This window comes from Cucurbita pepo, unplaced genomic scaffold (assembly GCF_057944985.1).
Source record: "Cucurbita pepo subsp. pepo isolate OVF unplaced genomic scaffold, ASM5794498v1 scafford_2, whole genome shotgun sequence".
In the NCBI taxonomy this organism is placed as follows: Eukaryota; Viridiplantae; Streptophyta; class Magnoliopsida; order Cucurbitales; family Cucurbitaceae; genus Cucurbita; species Cucurbita pepo.
The window spans coordinates 208,905-233,623 of NW_028257907.1; the positions used below are offsets into that span (position 1 = coordinate 208,905).

At 35.5% G+C, this 24,719-nt stretch overlaps 4 non-coding genes across 4 annotated transcripts; 2 read left to right on the forward strand and 2 right to left on the reverse strand.

Moving 5' to 3' along the window:
- The first annotated feature begins 2,806 nt into the window (after positions 1-2,806).
- TRNAF-GAA (transfer RNA phenylalanine (anticodon GAA)) lies at positions 2,807-2,879 on the forward strand. Its single transcript has one exon. It is a non-coding gene; the product is annotated as a tRNA-Phe (tRNA).
- An 8,401-nt stretch (positions 2,880-11,280) lies between these two features.
- TRNAQ-UUG (transfer RNA glutamine (anticodon UUG)) lies at positions 11,281-11,353 on the forward strand. Its single transcript has one exon. It is a non-coding gene; the product is annotated as a tRNA-Gln (tRNA).
- Positions 11,354-15,858: 4,505 nt separating this feature from the next.
- On the reverse strand, positions 15,859-15,931 carry TRNAA-UGC (transfer RNA alanine (anticodon UGC)). Its single transcript has one exon. It is a non-coding gene; the product is annotated as a tRNA-Ala (tRNA).
- An 8,240-nt stretch (positions 15,932-24,171) lies between these two features.
- TRNAP-AGG (transfer RNA proline (anticodon AGG)) lies at positions 24,172-24,243 on the reverse strand. The gene has a single exon. It is a non-coding gene; the product is annotated as a tRNA-Pro (tRNA).
- Between the last annotated feature and the right edge of the window lie 476 nt (positions 24,244-24,719).

Here is a 24,719-nt window from a genome sequence, read left to right on the forward strand (position 1 = left end):
CGCAAAGAAAAGGATAGAGAGAATTGCAAGGAGAACTCTGGCTAAAAGGATTTTTTATTAATGACTTCAGACATGTACAACAAGAGAGTACAGAGAATAGAAAGTACATTTCAAAGCTTTACTAGACGGGATATATATATGGTTCAGTCTACTAAATATAGCTTTACCAGATTTAACCATCTACTATATATAGCTATGTACCATATATAGCTTTACCGGATATAGCTTCACCATATATCGCTTTACCAAATATAGCTTTACCGGATATAGCCATTGACCAAGCTATAAATACAGGGAGCAGACTCCATAACTCAACACTTGGTACATGGATTATTGATGAACCTAGGTTTATACATAATGTCATCGGTTAGGCTTTAGGAGTTGAGGTTTTTGCTTAGGAAACATTAGAGGGTAACCTAACGTGGACTAATTCGTGTGAAAACCTACTAGCACTTTGAGGACCTCTTTCCTTCACCAAACTTATGGGTAAACTTATTTAGAAGGTGCAGGAACAAGTTTGGAAATGAATAGTGGACTATAGTTCTCGAATTCGAGGTAAACCCATGAACACGATACCCCAAAACAAAAAACTTGTATCTCTCGATTGGGTACTCGATTAAGCTTGCTTCTTGCCCCTAATAGTCTACCCTAATTCATAATTTATAGACGGATTTTCCACTACCATTGAAACGTCTAGAATTTCTATAATTTCATTCTTTATTTTTCTGAATCTTATGCCAGAAAAGTCTTCTCCGATCAGAGCCTTCCTTTTTTAAGCACCTTGTAATTCTTATTCTATAAAAAACTTAATGATTGGGGAAGTTTATAAAAATTAGAAAAGGTACCATTTTCTTAATGTTTTTTCAATTTTACTTGTTCTTTTCTTCTAGATACAACCTAGTAGGGATTATACACTGTCTCTTATTGGAGACCTTGAGTGTTGCAAATTCTCCTCTCCTTTGAAAACTTTCGGTCATCGAAAGTGCTTATTCTAAAATAGGTCAGGGTACAAGGTTCTTATTTGCCTTTTGTTTCCCAAGTGGATTCTTCTACTCTATGATTCTTCCATAGGACCTTAACGAGAGAGATTTCCTTGTTTCTCAACCATTTGACTTTCTTGTCTATTATTTGAATCGGGTCTTCTTTATATGTTAGGTCATCTCTCAAGAAGAGAGTTTCATGAAGCAGTACGTGCGAACGATTTAGGGTATACTTCCGTAGTATGGATACATGAAAGATATTATGTACTGCAGACAAGTTTGGGCATTGCCCGATTCTATAGGCCACAGATCCAATCCTTTCTAATATCTCAAAGGGAGGGATAAACCTAGGTCTTAGCTTCCCCTTTTCACCCTACCTGAGCACCCCTCTCATGGGGTGCTACCTTTAGGAATATATGATCCCCTACCTACAATTCCATGTCCTTGCGCCTTAGGTCTGCATAGCTTTTCTCTCGGCTTTGTGCGGTCTGTATCCTAGCTTTAATCTTCTGGACTGCGGCGTTGGTAATTTGCACCAGCTCTGGCCCAATAGTTGTCATTTGCCCCCCTTCTTCCGAAAAGATAGGGGATCGAAATCTTCGTCCATAAAGAACCTCGTATGTGGCCATTTTTATGGTGGCTTGGCAAGTATTATTATAAGCGAATTTCATAAGGGGTAGGTACTTATCCCAGCTTCCTACAAAATCCATCACATATACCCTCAACATGTCTTCCAATATTTGCTTGAGCATTTCTGTTCGACCATCTATTTATGGGTGGAATGTCATACTATAACTGCGCACCCAATGCCTTTTGTTGAATTTTCCAGAAGCGAGATTGAAATCTGGCATCTCGGTCTAATACTATTGCCTTTTGTTGAATTTCTAGAAGTTTACCCAATACCTTTACTGATGAATATTCATTTTTAATGTTAGCAAGAGTAGCTTAGTTGGGAGATTGTTAGACTGAAGATTTGAAAGTCACACGTGTTTTATCCACGTTCAACGCACCTAATACAAGTTTATTACCTGACTATACAATCTAAAAACATAACTTGCTTATTCAATCTAAAATTAGTGATTATTTCTTTTTTAAACATAATGAATTAGCGGAAATACCTTTACTTATGAATTTTCATTTTTAATATTAGCGGGGATAGCTCTGTTGGGAGAGCGTCAGACTGAAGATTTGAAGGTCGTGTTTGATCTCCACGTTCACCGCAACTGATTCTAGTTGCATAACCCGACTATTCAATCTAAAATTAGTCATTGTTCCCTTATGAAATCTCAATGAATTATCGAAAATACCTAACGTGTTCTAGTTCACCGCACCTTATACAAGTTGGATAACTTGAATATCTTATTAAAAATTAGTGATTATTTCTATTTAAAATTTCAATGAAGTAGCGAAAATACCTTTACTGATTTATTTTCATTTTTAATAGTAGTGTGGATAGTTCAGTTGAGAGAGCGTTAGATTGAAGATTTGAAGGTCTCGTGTTCGATCCGCGTTCACCACACATGGTTCACGTTGCACAATTTGACTATTCAATCTAAAATTAGTAATCATTTCTTTCTAAAATTTAAATTAATTAGCGGAAATACCTTTACTTAAAAACTTTCATTTTTAATGTTATCAGGTATAGCACAGTTTAGAGAGCGTCAGATTTAAGATTTGAAGGTCACGTGTTCGATCTCCACGTTCACCGCACCTGTTTCTATTTGCATAACCTAACTATTCAATAAAAAAATTAGTCATTATTTCTTTTGAAATCTCAATGAATCAGCGAAAATATCTTTACTGATGAATTTTCATATTTAATGATTGCAGGGATAGCTCAGTTGGGAGAGCGTCAGACTGAAGATCTGAAGGTCACGTGTTCGATCCACGTTCACCGCACTTGGTTCACATTGCATAATTTGACTATTCTTTCCAAAATTAGTGATTATTTATGTTTAAAATATAATGAATTAGTGGAAATACCGTTTTTTATCCAACTGGCATAGGTTGACTAAGTTGCATAACTTGCCTATTCAATCTAAAACTTGTGATTATTAATTTTTTATGTTATCTGGGATGGCTTAGTTGGGAGAGCATTAGATTGAATATTGGAAAGTCTTCTTGGTTCGATCTGCATTCATTGCACCTTATAGTTTAGTTGATTATTATTTCTTTTTAAAATATAATGAATTTTTATTTTTAATGTTAGCAGGGATAGCTCAGAAGGTCACGTGTTTAATCTCCACGTTCACCGCACCTGTAACTATTCAACTGGATTATCACATTAACAATTTGAATCAAATAAAGTGACATTAACCATTTGAATCACCTCAACGCCACTTGTTGAACTTGACCAAATGTCTATAACATAACACTAACAAAGGTACAAAGTAACACTAACAAAGTCTTTTTAATCTAAAATACCATTGAACTTGACCATTATAGTGCCTCTCAAACATAGGTAAAGTTTAAATTCGAGTCTCCTTGTCAAACTCACTCGGGTGCTCATCTCAACCATGATGGCGTTCAACAAGAGAGACCTCGAAAATAGCCGGATTATCGCATTAACCATTTGAATCACCTCAACCCCACTTGTTGAAATTGAAACAAATATCTAGAACATAACACTAACATAGGTACGATGTTCATAAAAGTCTTTAATCTAAGATACTATTGAACTTGACCATTAAAGTGCCTCTCAAAATGAGGTAAAGTTTAAATATAATTGGTGACAAAAGATGAAACTATAAAATAAAAAGAAATAAGAAAATAATATTCAATTTCAGAGAATCAAACCAGAATCTCCTAGGTGAAAGCCAAATATCCAAACAGTTGGACAACAATGAATTTTTGGTGTAGTTGTCCTAAAGTCTTTTGTCCAATCGCTCAAGAGTTTTACTATGATGTTTTGGGTAATGTCTAACTCTTCGACACGTCCTTTCATGTGTGTGATAGAGTTCTCAGAATTACCGCGACGTTTCGAGCTGTTCGATCGTGTGGCTCTTTCTTCAAAACGGTAAACATCAAACATCAAACATCAGGTCTTTGATTGGCAACCCATCCAAAGGATTGTCGATTGCATCGATTGGATCAATAATCTTCCCATGAGTTTATGGTGCATGACCGATTTTTTATAGCATTCACCTTCGAGCGCCACCATAGTTTTGCATCGTCCATGAGATGCATTGCGACCAACGTAACTCTTAGGTCCTATGAGCAAGTAACAGTAACCTTCAAGTATTGTTCTACGTAAAAAATAAAGCTTTTTAATTCCTGAGCATCCTAGGTCCTATGAGTGTTATGTTCTAGATTGAAACTGTAAAATAAAATGAAATAAGAAAATAACATTCCATTGCCGGGAATCAAACCCGGGTCTCTTGGGTGAAAGCCAGATATCCTGACTGCTGGACGACAATGGATTTTTGGTGTAGATGTCCTGAAATATTTTGTCCGATCGCTGATGAGTTTTAGCATGATCTTTTGCTTAATGTCTAACTCTTCGACACGTCCTTCCCTATGTGTATTAGAGTTCTCAGGGCTACCGCGACGTTTCGAGCTGTTCGATTGTGTGGCTCTTTCTTCAAAAGAATCAATATCAAATGTTAGGTCTTTGATTGGCAACCCATCCAGGGGAGCGTCGATTGCATCGATTCCATCAACGATCTTCCCATGAGTTTATGGTGCATGACCCATTTTTTATACCATTCACCTTCGAGCACTACCATAGTTTTGCATCGTCCATGAGATGCATTGTGGCTAATGTAACTCTCAGGTCGTATGAGAAAGTTCCTGTAGCCCTCAACTCTCAGGTCGTATAATAGAGTTCTTAGAGCTACCATGACATTTTGAGGTGTTCGATCGTGTGGCTTTTTCTTCAAAAGAGTCAACATCAAACGTCAGGTATTTAATTGGCAACCCATCAAGGGGAGCATCGATTGCATCGATTCCATCAACGGTCTTCCCATGAGTTTATGGTGCATGACCCATTTTTTATATCATCCACCTTCGAGCGCTACCGTCCATGAGATGCATTGTGGCCAACGTAACTCTTAGGTCCTATGAGCAAGTTCCTGTAACCTTCAAGTAGTGTTCAACGTCAAAAATAAAGTTTTTTTAATTCCTTTGCATCCTGGTTCCCATTTAAGGGTTTGTGTTTTTGGATTTTCAGTTTGTTAAGCCCAACATGAGCTTGGCTTAGGGTGTGGTTCTCTACGACTCTCCTTGTCAAACTCACTCTGGTGCTCATCTCAATCATCTCAGCCATGATGGAGTTCAACAAAAGAGACCTTGAAAATGACCGAATTATCACATTAACCATTTGAATGACCTCAACCTCACTTGTTGAAATTGACCCAAATATCTATGACATAACACTATTAAAGGTTCAAAGTTCATAAAAGTCTTTTTAATCTAAGGTACTATTGAACTTGACCATTATAGTGCCTCTGAAATCAAGTTCATAAAAGTCTTTTGAATTTAAGATACTATTGAACTCATCCATTATAGTGCTTCTCAAACCTAGGTAAAGTTTAAATATAATTAGTGACAAAAGATGAAACTATAAAATAAAAGAAATAAGAAAATAAAATTTCATTGTCGAGAATCAAACTCGGGTCTCCTCGATGAAAGCCAGATTTTCTGTGTAATGTCTTCGACACGTTTTTTTTATGTGTGTGATAGAGTTCTCAGAGATACCGCCACGTTTCTTGTTGTTCGATCACGTGGCTCTTTCTTCAAAAGAGTCAACATCAAACATTAGGTCTTTGATTGGAAACCCATACAAGGGAGCGTCGATTGCTTCAATTCCATCAATGGTCTTCCCATAATTTTTTGGTGCATGACCAGTTTTTCATACAATTCACCTTCAAGCGCCACCATAGTTTTGCATCGTCCATGAGATGCATTGTGGGCCGATGTAACTCTCAGGTCCTCTGAGAAAGTTCCTATAGTCTTGAAGTATAATATCAAAACATATTAATGTATTTGATATGTTAAATATTAAAATAATTGATGTGTATCATAAACATTAAATAAAAATATATATTTGAAATTTGAATGATATTCATATTAATTAAACATATATTATGATATTCTACCACATTTTAATATTATTTAAATAAGATATTATATCTTAAATATATAATTTGACAAAAATAATCACAAGTTCACCGTAAATAGAACCGTAGGGTTAAGTCAAAAAGTACCAAACACTAAATACTGTGACATTTTAGGTGATATTTTGTAGAGGAAACTGATAAGGTCTCCAAAGAGCAGGTGGTCATTTCTGACATTTTAGGTTAACAACATGGTGAAAAAAAACCAGAAATTCTGATACCAGTAATTAACTACAAACCTTTGAATAAGGTTTTAGAATAAATAAGATATCCAATCCAAAACAAAAATGATTTGATAAAAAGAATTTAGAGTCAAATGTTTTCATAAAATTCGACATGAAATTGGGATTTCGGAAAATTCTAATTTCTTAAAAGGACAAATATAAAATAGCATTTAATGTCCAATTAGAAAATATGAGGGGAACGTCATGTCATTTAGGGTAACAAACGCTCCATCCGAATTTCAGAAGATTATGAATGATATTTTCAATCCTTTCAAAAAATTTCGATAGTTTATATTGATGATGTGTTGATATTTTCTAAAACCATTAAGATCAACACTTTAAACATCTACATACATTCATTAATGTAATCAAAAGAAATCAGCTAGTTGTGTCCATACCCAAAATCAAATAATATCAAACTCAGATCCGTTTTCTTGGATTTTAAATTTATCTATAATCTTGTTTCAAACAAAAATAATTTTGCTAGATAGAAGTAAATTTTGTTGTGGTTTGATTTTAAAATTCTACCTATAAAAGAAGTTGAAAACATCTTGGGAGATTACCTATGGGTGAGTTTCTAACAAAGTCTCTCTTCTCTCCTCTGTCTTTTTAAACTCATACTAATCCAACCAATCATTTGCATGGACTCAAAAGTTCAATTACCTATAAAAGAAGTTGAAAACACCTTGTGAAAGTCTGTAAGCATACTACGACCTCTAGCTTTGCAAAATCCAGCGTTGTTGACGTTTATCAAAATCGCTGCCAAAATAAAGTTTAATGAGTGGTTCTATGGTGTAGTGGTTAGAACTTTCGACTTTGAATCTAACGACCTGTGTTTAATTCCCGATAGGTAATCCACTAATTTATACAAAATTTGTCCATAGTCGATTCGGTAGGGTCACTTTTGGACCGATAATCTGTAGAAGGGGTCACTAAGATTGAGATCATACAAAATGGGACCATAGCTCAATGTTAGAGCATTTAATTGCAGATCAAGAGGTCACCAATTCGAACCTAGTTGGGCCCTTCTATCTAGGATAGAAATTTGTTACACTTTTTGGACCGACACTATGTCTACGGGGTCACTAAGGTTAAAATCCTACAAAATGGATCCATGGCTCAGTGGTAGAGAATTTGACCGGTCACCCGTTTGAACTTGGTTGGGCCCTTTTATTTTGGACGGACACTTTTTACACTTTTGGATTGACACTCTGTAGAACGAGTCACTAAAGTTGAAATCATGCAAAATGGGTCCATAGCTCAGTGGTAGAGCATTTACTCCCGACCACAGAGTGTCTAAAGGGAAAAGAAATAAGAATAATTACCGATTCCATGTACATTAAGAAAAGAGTGTGGTATCCAAGCACCCACTATGAACATGGTTAAAAACTTACAATTAATTAAACCACACCAACTATTTTTTATGTTTTAAAATTATTTTTTTCAACATTTCCCTTATTTTGTACTATGAACCTATAAACTCTATTTCGAATATAATGTAAATATATATGTTCATTATATTTTAATTCTTTTTTTATTTCGAGAAAACATTTTACTTTGTTTTCAACCTGTTTTAACTTGCAATCCGTGCCTCGAGAACCCACCGAAAATGGGTCATGACTCCCTTTTTGTTTTCACTTACTCCTCCTAAATCTATAAAATGTCTTCTATTTTTATTCATTTTCTCTTTTCTTAAATATCAAAATCTTAAATAAAAAGGAAGAGCTCTCTAAAATATTCTTCTTTGCCAGTAATTTCACATAATTTAACATTTTAAAAATCGGTAAATTAAAAATCCTACATTGATATATTCGTAATTTAATGTAGTCTTCCTAAGTTTGCCGGCGACATTGTTTGTTGTCGAGCTTGATAATGTGAGTTTGTAACCCATCCGTTAGGGTTCTTGGAATGATTCTCTAGATTATCCCTTCCATGTTGGGAGTTGGGCCATGGGTCTTGGGTGAAGGAACCGTTGGTTTACCGCCTCTAAGAGTTAAGGAAGCATCTTGAGGCTAGTTTCACATAGTATCATTGTCTTTGAGATAACAATTCTTTTCTATTTTATCTAAATTTTTTAAATATGGGTTCATTTTCAAATGCATGCTAACATCCTTATTGTTGAATAAATGACATGAAACTTTCACATAGTAACGTTGCCTTTGCTCCTATTGGTGGAAGGATAATGTTGGATCGATATGACAACCCTAGAGGGGTGAATAGGGTTTCAACAATCTAATTATTAAATTTTTTTTTAATAACAATCAAACTTGATACCATGCAATAAAACTTAACAATAATTTAGAACTTAAATTGGAAAAGGGTTAGAAAATATAACACCATAGTTTTATAGTGGGAATTTGAATAAAACTTTGAATAAAACTTTCTGACTCTTTCCTCGGATCAGAGCCCAACCGCTACACCGCTCTTTTTACGACTGCAAGAGCAAACTCAATCCTTTCCACGACTCAGGATCAAACCGGTACACCGCTCTTTTTAAGAGTTCAAGAGAAAACTCAATCCTTTCCACGGCTCAGGATCAAACCGGTACACCGCTCTTTTTACGAGTTCAAGAGCAAACTCAATCTTTTTCACGGCTCAGGATCAAACCGGTATACCGCTCTTTTTACGAGTTCAAGAGCAAACTCAATCCTTTCAACGGCTTAGGATCAAACCAGTACAATTGTCTGAAATCTTATAGAAACACACCACAACACTCTTAAATAATAGACATCTCTCTCAGGAATAAGATAAAAAGAATAGAATTGGAAGTTTTGTAGGGAGCAACAATGGAGGCTTTTTTAAAAAAATTTAGATAGTGGAAACAGATGTTCTGTGTGTTGTGCTGTGAAAAATACTAAGAGGTGATGAGTTTAAATAGTGATCAAGTTGTAAAAATAGGAATTGATACGGACCACTAAAACGTGAACCGAAACGTGCAACACAAAAAATAATATTTATTTATTTTTAAATTTATCATAAAAAATTATAGACACATGTTTCATTTTTATATATATATATTATTTTAAATAAATATTAAAAATATTTTAAATTCATTTTATTATATATATATATATAAATGTAAATGAAATCTTTATAATTTCTTGCCATTTAAAAGGTAACCGAAAACTTTTATAAATGTAATTGAAATGATTTTATAATTTAAAAGTAATGGAAAACTTTTATAAATGTAATTGAAAACTCCACCTTGTTACTCTACCAAATTTATAAATGTCATACTTCGATTGGTCTATGATGTCAATTTTGCCGCTAATCTATGATGTCAATTTTGTCACCACATCATCAATTTTTTCACCATATCATCACGTCAGGTATCTTGTTTTGAATTTGATTGGTCCATAGTGTCAATTTTGCCACCACATCATCACGTCGGGTATTTGTTTTGACTGGAACTTCTTCGTTTTATCTCTAATTTGAGTGAACCAAAAAAGACGTTGAAATCGTTGTTCCCAACCTTACACTGTGGACAAAAATACTGAGAACGGTTAATAATTGAAGGTAGGTTTGTTATCATCAAAAGATTAAGGAAAAAAAGCCAACAGATAATAGGTCAATTATACCTATAGGGTAGTTTTAAGGGTGACAACGAGACTAATTAGAATTATAACAATCTGCCTAAAACCCTCAGAATAATTTTGCTTCATTTCTAAATGCAGGCAGACAAAGTAGAAAAATGAAAACATGTAAATTGTAAACTCGAACATTTCAAAGAAATAAATAAGTTTTGATGGTACCAATGCTAACCCGAAAACAATCAAACCAAATTTATTTCAAACATAGAAAACTTCATGTCTCCATCTTGTAAGGTCAATAAACCAAAGGGCCTAATATAGTATAGAAATAAAAAAATGTTACCCTCATCTGTGTTGTGCTGTGCCATAAGTGATCAATGGATGTTGACTTTGACCAATTCCTACTATTTTTTTTTTTCTATATTTTGAAACTATTTTAAGCACTCTTCTCTTGTACTCCTTATAATTTCTACCTTTTAAGGTTGTAAATATTTGTGCACGAGTGACTATTATGATTACATGTCAATCTAGTCAAGTGGAAATAAATTTTGAAGATGAAATTAAAGTATTAATTTTGATGTCATCTTAACCTGAGTTTTGGGATATTGTTATTAATGAGATTCAATCTAATGCCATTAGTAATTCACAATGATAATATTCAAAATACTTGACAAAAAAGAATGGTCAACATAAGATATTTGAAACAAATAAATATTTTTGTCATCTATGATATATCAAATCACGCATTTGAAATTCCTTAATAATAAACCTGAAGTCTTACATCTTTTATAGAGAGAAGTTCCTTGAATAGAAGTCTTATTAGATACTTCTAAGCATTTAGAGATCAACTAGAAACAAAGCTAAACATTCTAAAAAAAATTAGGGGTTAAACTTTTAAGTTAAGGTAATTTAAGAAACTTATGATTTTTATATTATCAAGAGTTTAATTGAGCTAGGTCGATTCAATCTAGTGGACCCAAGAATTGAACCAAATCAAACAACCTAGTTAGCAACATGATTTAGTGGAAGCATTTTCACGCAAAGTAGAAGCAATAATGGAGGGTTTGAAATAATATAGTTTTCACCCCTTGTTTCTCGAGTGAATAATGAAATAATATAGTTTTCATGTTAAGTTTTGCACGGAAGAAAGAAAGACTGGGATGTAAAGTATTATTTCAATTTGTTTGTAATATACAACAATATATAAATTAACTATAAGAAATATATAAAATTACATGTTCTCCAAGAGCTTCAATCAACATTGGAGGGATACTTCTGCAACCACTCTAAAGGTGATCAAGATCACAACGAGTTAGATAAAACAGCTCTAGAACTTTGAATCCAATAACTTGAGTTTGACTCGTGATAGGATCTCTCTTATTGTGGAATCTGCATAAAATAGGAAAACCATTCCAAAATAAATTTTTATAAGGGATTCTATGGTGCAGTGGTTAGCACTTTGGACTTTGAATCCAACGACCTAGATTCAACTCCTAGTAGGACCTTTATGAAATGACCTTGATGCGAAAACACAGAATAAGGAACAACAACACAAGACATTTTAAAACAAAAGGGTGTTACCTAGCATTCGATGCGAAAACACAAATTTTCTTGAGGCATAAGGTGTAACTTTCTTCAGTTATTACGAACTTGCTCCGCTTCATGCCTTCCAATGCCTTCCAAGGCTTCATGAACATGACCTCCGTAATCATTTGAACCCATAAGAACTAGCATGAGTTTTAGGTTCCGAACTTCCTCCAACCAACTTGAATTGAATTTATTTTCATGTCATATAAAATAGACCTACAGAAAATAGTTGGTAATTTGGAGCATGTCTAAGCCTTGAGCTAGGATATGACTTCTTGTTTCGTTTTTAGGAACTAAACCTTAGAGGTTGTCATGTCATGCATCGTATTTTAACCATGAAAACTCTTCCGAAGTAACTCTTAATTTTCTCCCCATGAGTGCATAGGTGGCGTTGTCATAATCGTGGCATCCTGCTAGCAAATCGTGGTGCAGGGAATCTCATTTAGGTGAGGGAGATAATAAGTTCATCATGGAATCCTGCTCATGGTACATATACCATAGCATCCCACCTAAAGAGAATAAGGGCCTCGCGGTACACTTCGTGAAGTGAGATAATGGTTACTTCAGGCATGGATCCTAGCAACTTCTTAAGCATGATGTTTGCATTAACCTAGGTGTTTTCTTGGATTCTTGGTGATCCTAGGTTTATGCATAACGTCTTGGGTCAAGCTTGGAACTTATAAGTTCTTAGGAATAGCCCAGCATGATATTGTGCATGTAGTATCTATTAGAGACCAAGGGTACATCTGGGGAATCTATTATTTCAGGGATACCACTTTAGTTATCCTAGGAGGTAAAGTTATATGGATCGTGATGAGCATTTTCTCCCATATCTTGGCTTCGCTAACTACAGTTTTCTAATAACTCCCAAACTTCATTACCTTATAAAACCTCTCGGGATAAGGATTCATACAACATTTCATAAAATAAGATCTACTGAGAAAACTCGAGAAAAAGTCAAATTTTGAGTTGACTTGGACAGTTCAGTTGAACTGGCCGTATCATCGTTTTCTTCCTCTCAATAGGAAGAAGATGCGCATTTTTCGCGTCGCCGCCATCTGAAACTCGGCCTGTACATCCATATTACAGCGTTTCTCTCCTCATTTCTTCGTGAAACTTAAAGATGGATGTTACAAGAAAGGGCGAGGGATTTATTTGATAACTTCTCGTGGATCGTAGCCTAAGATATTCGCTACCAAAGTTCATCCAAAATCTGATTTATCGCTTGAGATAAAACAAAGGATTTCTTATTGGGTAGCCAATTCTAGGGGTTTCAAGGCCCTATTTCTTCATTGAACCTCTTCCATATCCTATCTTCAGGCTAAAGGAATTGGTTTGGAGGAACGTCTTTGAGTGTAGGACCTTAATTTCCAGAAATCGTTCTCGGTATGCAACTCACTCGAAATGCCAGATTTTCATCACGTGGGTAGCTTATTCTACGACGTTTCAGCTCTCGATTCCTTCATCAAGTTTACTCAACTTCTTCCTCTCAAGCTAGAGGAATCCTTAATGGAAGGAAAAGAGATCGTAGATAGGAATTTTGACTCTTATCCCCAATTTAATTTCGAAACCTATTTCCTTCAATTTGGCACGCTCTCGAGGTTATTTTTCTTCGTGGTCTTCTATGGAAGCATTCCTTGGAGGTGCAGAAACTGATTGGAATCATTCTTGCTCGACGAATCATCATGTATCCTCGGATTGGATTTTCAAGTTTTTCTTGAAGTTCTTCAATGGCTGATCGAATTGCGGGAATGGTTTCTAGGCACTTTCAGCACTCTATTTCTTCATAGAACTTGTGGGTAATCTTGTTGAGAAACGGTAGGAATAAGTTTGAAGAGAAATGGTGGAGGATTGCTCTCGAATTTGGAAGAAATCTGAGAGTAGGAGACCCATAATCTAAACGTTTATTGTCTTCGATTGGGGGATCGACCTTTCTCGATTCTTATTTCGTATTGTTGCTCCTACTTAAGACTTTATAGGAGGAGCTTAAACCGACATTGAGAGCTCCAGAATTTCGTTATTTAGAGATCGAACTTTCTGGATAATTTTTTGGAGATATCAACTCCGATCATAGCCTTACCGACCTTGGCTTTGAAAACTAGTCGTTGGATGTGATGATCCGTGCGTGATCGTTCTAGATCATTCAAATTTTTTAGGAGATCCGACGATTGAGATTTGAGTTCAAAAGATTTTGCTCGGATGGTCACGGTAGATGCTCTTATTCTAATTAGAGTGGCATTTCTGTAATTATCCATTCTTCCAGGAGTATTTTGGTAATTTTCCACTTTTCGAATATTTTATTATTATTTTTCTTGAAAAATCCATAATTTTTCTACAAATTTCTCATCACTTTTTTATCATTTTTCCCTTTTTTTGGATCTTGAGATTCCTTCTAGATAAGGAATTACAAATCCGGAAAGATTCTTGATAATTGATAAAATGACTTTTTTGCCCTTTTGATTTACTTTTTCCTTTCCAATCCTTTTCAAAAGGCCTTTAACTCCTTGAAATCACTTGTTAGGGTACACGAGTGACTTGACTAAGTCCTTTGTTCTTGCTTAATCCTTTAATTTTTTTTCCTTTCTATCCTTTGGGTCTTTCATGAGTGACTTATTCTTATGGGAGATAATTTCCTTCATTTTTGGGGTGTTACATATACATACTCGTTACAAACACAAAATAAGAAGCAGACTCAAAAGAAGAACAAAAAATACTAGATTAAAAACATAGCTTAGTCCATGGCCCACACTCCAAAGTCCGCTCTCATCCACGACCAACTCTTAGTTACTTGAAAAAAAATGATAAACATGGAGTGAGTAAAACTTAGTAAGTAGCCTACTAGTAGGTTCTTAATCACGACCTTAAGCTAGGATATTACTTCTTGTTATGTTTTGAGGATCTTATACTGATTTTGAAAACCTTCCCCTAAAATAACCTTCAATTTTCTCCCCATCTATCTTTTTTTAAACACTTTTGAAAGTTAAAGAGTAGTTTTGAAGTTTTTTTTTTTTTTTTTTTGAAAATTCAACGGTATTTTATTTTTAATAATTATGATTATATTTTTTATAGAGAAATTGCAAAGTTCAATGATATTTTTTTATTAATTTGGATTATAATTTTAAAAAAATACAAATTTTTGTTGATTAAGTTAATATTAATTTCGTATTGTTTTTAATTAATGTATCATTGTCATATGGGTGTCCTAGTTTTCGTATTGTTTTTATTTATGTCTAGTAAATATGAGAGGATAATTTTTTAATTTTTTTTTAATCTTTGAGAAATAAGAAAGAATAAAAATTAAAACATGGCATGAATGACATCTTTTTGAATCTTTGTTTTGTTCTCCTAAATGTATATAAAAAGAAAAAAAAAAATCTTATATATTTTTAGATATAATTTATGATTACCTATTTAATAAAACTTCATCCAAACTTCTACTCATAAATTTAATTATTATTGTATACAATTGTTAATATGTAAGAAAATACACGTACAAAATGTTTATACTATTGGTAATACATTAGTCTTGGTTGTTTGACTAAAACAATGCAACCATTGTCCAAACTAAAGAATTTGATTCGAAGCTATCTCCTAATAGAGGGAGGCTCAATTAGACTTTGTTGTAAGATTCGACCATATCAATTTGAATAGCGTTCTCCAACTATAAATATTGAACTCCAAAGTATTCACGAGCAAAGTAAGTTTGTTGAAACTATCTATAAAAGTGTTCCAAAGTGAGTCGTGGAGAAGATTTGCCTTAAATCTAGTTCCAATTAAGGATGTCAATAATGAAGAAGTGCAAGCTGTTGGAAGGTTTGCCGTGGAAAATTTCAGAGGTGGTAGATATAATTTAATTTACAAGCGTGTGGTGAATGGTCTTTTCAGTCCCATATAGGCTTTGACCCCAAATTTTATATTATTGTGATAGAAGCTATAAATGACAATAACAAATTCCCTCTCCATAGTAGCAGTATAACTACTGGAATTCTTCAAATTCCCTCTCCATAGTAGCAGTATAACTACTAGATTGCTTTCTTTACTTACAAAGAGTCCTCTCTCTATATGTGCTTCTCGGACATTACTCTCTTTTATCTATAAAAATGGCATAGCCATAATGATATAAATCCTTAATATAAGTATCTTTTCTTTTTCTCTCGTACCCACCTTATACATAACATGTTAAATTAACTCATACTTAAAAAAATAATTTCTCTCTCTTGGAGATGCGGGGTATCGTTCCCCGTACCTCTCGCATGCTAAGCGAGCGCTCTACCATCTGAGCTACATCCCCACAATCATTACATCACAAAACCCTAAATTTCCCGTCATCAATAATAGTGAAAATGAAGAAATATTGCTACCCAACATGTCATGAATAAGGAAAAAGAAATAATATATTTTTAATAATAGATAGTCTTATTTCTAGAGATGCAGGGTATCGATCCCCGTACCTCTCGCATGCAAAGCGAGCGCTCTACCATCTGAGCTACATCCCCTTGATTTTTACATCATAAAACCTTAAATATCCCATCATCAATAATAGTGAAAATAAAAAAATATCAAAATATTAACAAATAGTTTGGTTTGGTGATGCGAGGCATCGATAATTGTGAAAATGAAAAAATATAATAACAAATTAAATACTTTCTTTTGGAGATGCGGGTTATCAATCTCCGTACAACTCGCATGCAAAGCGAGCGCTCTACCATCTAAGCTACATCTCCACAATTTTTACGTCACAAAACCCTAAACTTCTCATCATGAATAATAGTGAAAATGAAAAAATATCGCTACTCATTATGTCATAAATAAAGAAATATTGAATAGAAATAAAATAGTAATAACAAATAGTTTCTTTTGGAGATGCGAGGTATCGATCCCCGTATCTCTCGCATGCTACATTCCCATGATTTTACATAAAAAAAACTCTAAACTTCCCGTCATCAATGATATTGAAAATGAAAAACTATCACCGCTCATTATGTCGTAAGTAAGGAAAAATTTAAAAGAACTAATTTATTTAGTAATCGTTTCCTTTGTTGATGCATGGTATCGATACCAGTACTTCTCACATTTGATGCAAACACTCTACCATCTAAGCTATATCCTCAAAATTCTTATGTCACAAAATCCTAAACATCTCGTCATCAATAATAAGGAAAAAAAAAATAACGCTATTCATTATGTCATAAATAAGGAAAAATTGAATAGAAATAAAATAGTAATAACGAATAGTTTCTTTTGGAGATATGGGGTATCGATCCCATCCCCATACCTCTCGCATGCTAAGCAAGCAATCTACCATATAAGCTACATTCCCACAATACTTATATCAAAAAACCCTAAATGTCCCATCATCAATTCGAGTGAAAATGAAAAAATATCTCCGCTAATTATGTCATAAATAAGGAAAGGTTGAATAGAAGTAAAATATTAATAACAAATAGTTTCTTTTGGAGATGGGGATATCCCTTTGCCTCTCGCATGCTAAATCAGCTCTACCATCTAAGCTACATCCCCACAATTCTTGCATCATAAAACTCTAAATTTCCCATCATAAGCTACATCCCCACAATTCTTGCATCATAAAACCCTAAATTTTCCATCATCAATAATAGTGAAAATGAAGAAAATCTAGAGATGCAGGGTATCAATCCCCATAACTCTCACATGCAAAGCGAGTGCTCTACCATCTAAGCTATATCCCCACAATTCTTATGTCACAAAGTCCTAAACATCTCGTCATCTGAAAATGAAAAACTATCCCGGCTCAGTATGTCCTAAATAAGAAAAAATTGAAAAGAAATAATATATTTAGTAATCGATTCAATTGGAGATGCAAGGTATTGATCCCTGTACTTTCCCCGATAATTTCAAAGCAAATAGAGAGTTATGATAAGTTAAGGTTAGATCAACTTTGAGTTCAAAGCAACAAGAACCAAAGATTGGTGCGAAAATTCTATGGACTAGTTGAAGTTATCCACAAGATAAGGAAGACATCATATAGGATCCAATTGCTCCTATGGATACAGACTAACCCTGTTGTCCACGTAAGTAACTTGAAATGTTATTATTCCGACCAAGAAAATATCAAGTAAAAGCAGGTCGTATGACGTCATGCAAAGAAGAAATTGTTTCAAGCGAAGAAAGTAGGAAAGACACCAACAGAGAAGACTTGAAGAGTTAACAAACCGTGAAGTGATTTTCAATAGCTCCTAGTAGGTTGGAAAAGACTCCTCAATACTGAGATCAGCTAGAAGCGCGTCGCGAGACCTAAAGTCGGCCTCATCCTACAACGTTGAGTTTATGAAGAGCCGGTTGATAGAGATATTGACAAATTGTGTAAGGGCAGATGTCGCGGTCATGATTGGCCAAGGCATGTTGCCTTTGGCTGCATGTTAGATGTCTCAGCTATTCCTGTAAACGATTTGTGCTTCATGGTGGCATGCTCATTCCAAACACGTTTTACTTGCTTTCATCTCAGATAGGCCTTTACTATTATTGTTGTGCCAATACGAGGTGTATGATTAGTCCTCAAAATCATATCTACACCCATCAGGACTAAAATCTCCCAAAATGTACTATAGGAGAACGTGACCAGTTGTTGTTTCTTCACTTTTAGCTTATAACATTGCTTTATTTGAAATTGTTTTGAATGTATTTCCTCGCTCACGTTTTCTAAAATATTTCTTCTAAACGTGATTTGAGCATACACTACTATTGTTCGTTCAGTCTAAATTTTGCATGGTTGACTTGTTCATTGGATTAGAACAAATGTCACATAATCATTGTCTCACTACTGCAAGAGTGCGATTGTGACACTTGTCTTCCGTTCAGTTGTGGGCCACATCTTCTGACTAGTTACGTGAGTTTGGCCTGGAGCATACGTGTAGGTTGAAAAAGGAATTGTTGGATGCGGACTGCGAATAAGGGTTGGGCCACGGAAGGTTTTTTTTTTTTTACCACATATGGACTTTGGGCTAGTGAGTCTTAAATTTGGGTTCGTTTGAAAAATTTTGGTTCATTTTTTAGTTCAAACGAACCCAAATTAAACCTACTAGTTCTTTCTTCCTTGCACGACTCACTCCTATTCTCTGTTCTGCCTCTTCTTGCTTTGTGAAACTTCTTTAAAGGCTAATTTTCACCGATTATTTGGGAGCATCTTCCTTAAAAGGATTGTGACAACAAATTAAAAGGATTGTGACCACAAATTAAAAGGATTGTGACCACAGATGACCTATGTAGAAAATTTGTACCCCCTTTCCTAAAACCTTTAGCGGACAACATACCTAAAAAAGATGCGCTGACTAGACTGCGCTACACCTCGTCTCACCCCCCCCCCCCCCCCCGGAGCATATGGATCCACCCAATCGATGAACATTCAAACCAAACTCGCCCATCCTTTTTGGCACAAGGACGCGAGAACCAATCCAAGTAATCTACAGTGGGGAGACCCCTTAAAGCAACAAGCGAGAATGACTAGGTTGATAGTAGGGTTAAAGAAAAGGCGAGTATGAAAAGACGTATCGCATGACTGTCCTTGTAAGCAGCTTCATTCTTTCTTGATCTATGAACCGACTTTATGAAAAAAAATCAGTCTTTCGGCTGAAAGTGTGACTTTTGGGTATGGATAAGCAGGACCTCTTGGTTCGGGAGAAACCGGAGATGTTGGCTAAGAAAGCTAAGCAGGCAAGTACAGGACGGACAAACTGCACATACAAATTGATTGACATGATTCCTCTCCCTCTCTCTTTGGCTAGTTGGCTAGTTGCACAATAAGCGGGAAAGCATACCAGGTAGGGAAAGAAAGGCTGCTCGATCTCCTGTAAGGCCAACCCTCAACGGCGAGCTCACCAGGCAATGCTATAAGTCCGATAGAAGTCCAAGGTTTCATCTACTACGGACCAGGAAACTCTTGGAGGAGCTAACGTGAAATGAGAAATACATTCGATTACGGCAACTAATAGATAGTGATCTTTTTGGTAGAAACTGAATGATCCCTTGGCTCGAGAAAGAAAAGGAAAAGGTAGTCGTACTCCTACCTTTTCCGTCGGACGATAGGAAAGTTTGAGCTGAAAGATTGAATCACACCTGTTAAGAAAGGCGGGCTTAGCAGGTTTCTCCAAACGTATAAACAAAAAGAGGAAGCAACCGGTCCTAAAGAGGATCCTGATACGCATACATTCTCGCGTGGAAGAACATAGCTGAACCGGATCAGGGTCTTAACCTAGTCCGACTAACCTTCTTTGGCTGGCCCCCGCCCCTTGTAACAAGGTCAACGCGTACGTGCTTTTTTCTTTCATTTAGCGAGATAGCTTACCAGCTCTTTCGGCTCATAGCAGCAGTATGAAAAGCAGAATCCTCATCATGAGTCGAGTCCGCATGGCCATACGAATCGACATCGGCCAAACCAAGAGCTCCTATTTTTTCTTTAACGAAAGCGAATCTAACAGTTTTGATAAAACCAACATCTTTTAAAGATGGAGTCGCTCTGCCTTGATCACAGTGGACATATGCAGCTCCCGCTTTACCTTTGTCTACCGTGAAAAGGAAAGTTCCCTCACGATAGGCCCTCCCAGCTCCCAACGTCTTTCTATCAATCGAGAGAAGTATAGAATAGTACAACAAACCAACAAGACAAGAATGGACTCATAAGATGGGCGGTCAGGGAAGCGATTTTATTTGTGTTATCTGCCAAGGAAATGATCAAGGAATTCTCTATACACGGCTGAGAGATGACCGTATTGTTGCACATCCTAAATAAAGTACCGTAGGCAAGCGAAGCTTTTTAAAATGAAAGCGTGTAGAACTCAGATCCACTTTCTCTTCGATTCGTAAACTTCGGATTTGATCTTCCTTTCGTCTCCGGGTGACTGAGAGAGAATTTAGGCCTGGCGTGCACCGATTCGGTCAACAATAAGGTACAAAGTGGATTGATTAAATGGGCTTGAAGTTCCATTATCATTAGGTCGAAGATCTCTACTAGGTTTAGTGCACTTTGGTAATTGCGAATGTTGCCGTAATCGAATGTCTTTTTCATTCGACATTCTCTCTTACCAAGCACTCATACTTGCCAGGGTTGAGGAGACAGTCCTTGAGCTAATTGGGTTTCGAGATTGCGTATACGCGAAAAGAGCTCGCTTTCGACTTTCTCCTCGGCATTTTGTGCCCGGTTCTAGTTCAGGAAAGGGTCTGATCTCTTTCATTGGAGCACATTGATGCCGAAGGAGTCTTCGGAACCGGTGGAGAGGCTATGATGACTTCAGGCTATTCAAATAGCATGATCGATACCACAAAGAAAGGGTATCTAAGTCACACTAGTGGAATAGCTTTTTCGTAATAATTATCTCGATATATGATACCAAAAACCTGCCTGATGACTGATAAGGTAAGGGGTTTCAAAAGACAAAAGAATGACAATTCTACGTGTGATAGAAAATGAGATCTTTTTTTTTTTTTTAGTGTGTGCAGTTCGCCTGCCTTCTTGACCACGGATAGGCTATGGGGCTTTGCACTTCGGCCCCTGAGAATACCACATCAAGGTGACAGGGTTCGAACCTATGGCTCTTTGAATCTTCTTCATCGGTTATTTGGGTGCATCTTTCTTAAAAGAATTGTGACGACAGATGACCTATGTGACGACAGTGGACAATATGCCTACTTTCCTGACCACGGATAGACTACGGGGCTTTGCACTTCGGCCCCTGAGAATAACACATCAAGGTGACAGGATTTGAACCTATGGCTCTCTGAAACTTCTTCATCGGTTATTTCGGCGCATCTTCCTTAAAAGGATTGTGACAACAAATAACCTATTTGATTGAAAAGTTCCTAGAAAGAATACAATAGAACAAAGAATTGTGACAACAGATGACCTATTTGACTGAAAAGTTACTAGAAAGAATACAATAGAACAAAGGATTGTGACAACAGATGACCTATTTGACTGAAAAGTTCCTAGAAAGAATACAATAGAACAAAGGATTGTGACAACAGACAATAGAACAACTGATTGTGACAACAGATGACCTATTTGACTGAAAAGTTACTAGAAAGAAAGATTGTGAAAGTTCCTAGAAAGAATACAATAGAACAAAGGATTGTGACAACAGATGACCTATTTGACTGAAAAGTTCCTAGAAAGAAAGGATTGTGACAACAGATGACCGAATTGTGACAGATGACCTATTTGACTGAAAAGTTCCTAGAAAGAAAGGATTGTGACAACAGATGACCAGATGACCTATTTGACTGAAAAGTTCCTAGAAAGAAAGAATTGTGACAACAGATGACCTATTTGACTGAAAAGTTCCTAGAAAGAAAGGATTGTGACAACAGATGACCGAATTGTGACAGCTGACCTATTTGACTGAAAAGTTCCTAGAAAGAAAGGATTGTGACAACAGATGACCTGTTTGACTGAAAAGTTCCTAGAAAGAAAGGATTGTGACAACAGATGACCTATTTGACTGAAAAGTTCCTAGAAAGAATACAATAGAACAAAGGATTGTGATAACAGACAATAGAACAAAGGATTGTGACAACAGAAGACCTATTTGACTGAAAAGTTCCTAGAAAGAAAGATTGTGAAAGTTCCTAGAAAGAATACAATAGAACAAAGGATTGTGACAACAGATGACCTATTTGACTGAAAAGTTCCTAGAAAGAAAGAATTGTGACAACAGATGACCTATTTGACTGAAAAGTTCCTAGAAAGAAAGGATTGTGACAACAGATGACCAGATGACCTATTTGACTGAAAAGTTCCTAGAAAGAAAGAATTGTGACAACAGATGACCTATTTGACTGAAAAGTTCCTAGAAAGAAATGACCGAATTGTGACAGATGACCTATTTGACTGAAAAGTTCCTAGAAAGAAAGGATTGTGACAACAGATGACCTATTTGACTGAAAAGTTCTTAGAAAGAAAGGATTGTGACAACAGATGACTTATTTAACTGAAAAGTTCCTAGAAAGAAAGAATTGTGACAACAGATGACCTATTTGACTGAAAAGTTCCTAGAAAGAAAGGATTGTGACAACAAATGACCTATTTGACTGAAAAGATGACCTATTTGACTGAAAAGTTCCTAGAAAGAAAGGATTGTGACAACAGATGACCTATTTGACTGAAAAGTTCGGATTGTGACAACAGATGACCTATTTGACTGAAAAGTTCCTAGAAAGAAAGGATTGTGACAACAGATGGCCTATTTGACTGAAAAGTTCCTAGAAAGAAAGGATTGTGACAACAGATGACCTATTTGACTGAAAAGTTCCTAGAAAGAAAGGATTGTGACAACAGATGACCTATTTGACTGAAAAGTTCCTAGAAAGAAAGGATCTTGACAACAGATGACCTATTTGACTGAAAAGTTCCTAGAAAGAAAGGATTGTGACAACAGATGACCTATTTGACTGAAAAGTTCCTAGAAAGAAAGGATTGTGACAACAGATGACCTATTTGACTGAAAAGTTCCTAGAAAGAAAGGATTGTGACAACAGATGACCTATTTGACTGAAAAGTTCCTAGAAAGACCTATTTGACTGAAAAGTTCCTAGAAAGAAAGGATTGTGACAACAGATGACCTATTTGACTGAAAAGTTCCTAGAAAGAAAGGATTGTGACAACAAATGACCTATTTGACTGAAAAGATGACCTATTTGACTGAAAAGTTCCTAGAAAGAAAGGATTGTGACAACAGATGACCTTGAAAAGTTCCTAGAAAGAAAGGATTGTGACAACAAATGACCTATTTGACTGAAAAGTTCCTAGAAAGAAAGGATTGTGACAACAGATGACCTATTTGACTGAAAAGTTCCTAGAAAGAAAGGATTGTGACAACAGATGACCTATTTGACTGAAAAGTTCCTAGAAAGAAAGGATTGTGACAACAGATGACCTATTTGACTGAAAAGTCCCTAGAAAGAGATGACCTATTTGACTGAAAAGTTCCTAGAAAGAAAGGATTGTGACAACAGATGACCTATTTGACTGAAAAGTCCCTAGAAAGAGATGACCTATTTGACTGAAAAGTTCCTAGAAAGAAAGGATTGTGACAACAGATGACCTATTTGACTGAAAAGTCCCTAGAAAGAGATGACCTATTTGACTGAAAAGTTCCTAGAAAGAAAGGATTGTGACAACAGATGACCTATTTGACTGAAAAGTAATTTGTGTAATGCTCTTTTCGATGACCAATTTGTGTAATACTCTTTTCGAAGTCCGGCTCGAGACGATCTTCTTGGTTCAATGTTTAAAAACCACATTTTAAATCATATTATCTTGCATAATTCATTTTGATATAATATTGTTGGGGGCATTTTGAGAATCGAACTTGAGACCTCTCACACCCAAAAGGATAATCATACCACTTAGACCACATGCCTTTATAGCAAATCTATAATTCTTAGTTGCTAGTCTATATATTTTCCGTGCCTCAATATATGAAATTTTTATATAAGTTGAAGTTGTGTCATTGCCACGCATTCCTTTGGGCTAGGCCCCATTGATGACCAAACTATTTTTTTTTCCTTTCAAAATTGTCATTTTTATCTTTTGAAGGGTCATTCTGAGAATCGAACTCGAGACCTCTTACACCCAAAGCAAGAATCATACCACTAGACCAAATGCCCTTATTATGGACTATAGACATATATCGTGGAGTACACAAGTAAATGATATTAATAAGAGCATTATCTTTCTCTAAGGCTCATCTTTTGAGAAATGAACATAGGGGCATTTCAAGAATTGAACTCGAGACCTCTCGCACCCTAAGCGAGAATCATACCACTAGACCAAATGCCCTTTCTAAAAAAAATGCAACATTTTTAACTCCTACTCAATATATTTTTTTTCTCTCAAGTTTGAAATCTATTTTCTTGAGCGGTTGTTGGACTATAAAACAAAAAGTTGATGGTCTAGTATTTTACTTGTAAGTAAGGCATGTAATGTTGAATTGTTCTAATATGCAAGTGTTATTGAATAAACTACAACCCAACAAATGAATCAAACTAATCAGTTTGGGTTGGGTTGGATTTATTCGGCTCAGTTCGTCAGTTTGTTTGATTTAATTCTTCTATTTTGCTTCGTATGACAAGAAAATGAAGTTGTATTGAATGTACCATAGTTTGATTTATGACAAACTCATATGAAATATAATTGCATTAATAGTACTAAGAGTTGGAGTCTATAAATATTTCATGAACTTGAGTGCAACTCATGCTTCATTAAAGACGAGATAAACTTTAGTTAAGTAACTGGAACTTTAAATTACTTCATGT